The 2,102-nt window shown below is 35.0% G+C and overlaps 1 long non-coding RNA gene across 1 annotated transcript; it reads left to right on the forward strand.

The window, feature by feature from the left end:
- The first annotated feature begins 357 nt into the window (after positions 1 to 357).
- LOC141336851 (uncharacterized) lies at positions 358 to 1,475 on the forward strand. Its single transcript, XR_012355728.1, has 3 exons — positions 358 to 513; positions 854 to 958; positions 1,330 to 1,475. It is a non-coding gene; the product is annotated as an uncharacterized lncRNA (long non-coding RNA).
- The last annotated feature ends 627 nt before the right edge of the window (positions 1,476 to 2,102 follow it).

Raw genomic sequence — 2,102 nt, forward strand, 5'->3', positions numbered from 1 at the left:
AGTGGGAAGTTTGGTGTTATGAATTTATGAAATCCCATTAGCATTTTAAGTAGTTTTAATCTACTGATAGTCCTAGTTTAGTTATTTTTTAAGATGTTTATGACAGTGAATGTTGATCAAAGGCACCGGCATATAAGCAATTTAATAGAAGATTGGCATGAATTTACCTGAACTCTATACATTCAAATGAATTAATGTTATGTATCTTGTTTTCATGTTCATCCATCTTGGCTCGCTCCCACATATTCACAGTTCAAGTGATTATATTTAAAATGTTATACTTTACCAACACAAAGAGCACAACAAAAATCATTGAATAAATTCTGATTGTGCCACAGGAGATGGATGGAGAATTATTTACCAATTCGGAGCTGAATTGTGGCAGCGCATGTAAATCTGACTGGATGAACGGGACAGGAAAAAGGAAAGGAAAACAAGGGGTAAAAAGAAAGATGAATCAACAAAATGGTAACAAGAAGAAAAAAGCCAGAAGTAAAAACTCTAGACTTCCAGGTAAGAATCATAAAATGATACCTAGAGTAAATATTTTTTACTTAGATTCTTGAAACAATCAGTGATCCTTAGATTGTTCATGTTTTTATGCTTCTAAAACCACTTCAAGATAAAAGGCAGCGTTGACACAATTTAAACATTTAAATAAAGATGAAGAAAGCAGAGGTTCATTAGCACATCCAATATAACATAACATTGCCCCTCATAGACCTAAAGAAGATGAATGCTGAATCGGTTATGAAGCAGACTAAGACGGAATCTGAACTGAAGAGTAACTTTGAACTGTGTCTGTGTGATTGTATCCTAAGAAAATATTCTTCTATTCTATTTTTTTTTTAAGGGGTAGACTTATCAGATGTCTTCAAAGAAGTCAGAAATAAGAAACAGCTGTCTGTCCGTTGTGGAAAAATGGCAGGTTTTCTGTACAGAATAAAGTATGACAATGGTAAGTTTTGCAAATCCATTCCATCAAGCTCCTGCCACACAGTTTTCTGCTGATATTAATGGCAGAGGAAGTCCTCAGTTATGGAAATATGGCGACTTTTATACACCATGCTCCTTGACCCTGTTTTATGACTTTACATGCATGGTCTCCGCTTCGTGCCTAAATTGCTGCTGCTCCTAAAGGCTTCAACTTTTCAATAATACCGAATATCTAGCAGGGATGCAATTTCACAAACTGGCTTATTGCAATGGTGACATCCTATCATAGTACCACACTTGAATGCATTTTTCCTTCTGTTTTACCAAACCAACCTTTTCATTTTAAATATGCGCACATTTTATATGCTCTGTATGATGATTCTCTGTATTCAGGAGAGAAGTGTATTTCATGTAAAGGGAAATGGTTTACACCCACTCAGTTTGAGGAGTTCGGAGGAAAAAAGCATCACAAGAAGTGGAAGCATAGCATCTTTTACAAGCCATCACATGGCCGTCAACATGTGAAATTACTGAAACTCATACAAGTATGTATTCAGCTAGTGAGAAGCCTGAGTTTATTTGACATTTATTTTTTATGCATATTATTTAAAAGAACTTTCCTTTTTCTCCTAGAATGGGTGTCTTTCGGAGTTTGGACAACTGGGGGAGTCACCTAAAGAGGTATTTTGTAAATACAGTACCAATGCTCATAAAACATGAACCATATTCATATATTGTAGTTCAGCTTAACAACTGATTTTATTCTGTCGATTATAAATCAACTTTGATATTTTTTTGACTCTATAGATTTTTAAGAAGGATCCGTTAAGTTATCAATATTATGCTGAGATGTTTTAAAATCAACACTACCATTGTATTTTTACCATAGGTGAAGCAGATGGATAGAGATGGTGCAAACTCAGTGCAAAATGTAACAAGAAGGAGTGAATTAATGAACTCCTTAAAAGGTTTTCCAGAGTCCTGGAAAAGACTGTTTTCCAAGACTCTGGAAATACCAGTGTGTGGAATTGAAGAGCAAACAATCCAGCCGGGTAAGTTTGAATCAACGTTTTCATTTCAGATTAATTAGTTCGTATTCTCTGTCTCACTATCTACTGTTTACCACATGTTCTTCACTTCTCTGATCCCTACTATTCTTCCTTAAG

The sequence above is a fragment of the Garra rufa genome, chromosome 1, assembly GCF_049309525.1.
Source record: "Garra rufa chromosome 1, GarRuf1.0, whole genome shotgun sequence".
Classification (NCBI taxonomy): domain Eukaryota; kingdom Metazoa; phylum Chordata; class Actinopteri; order Cypriniformes; family Cyprinidae; genus Garra; species Garra rufa.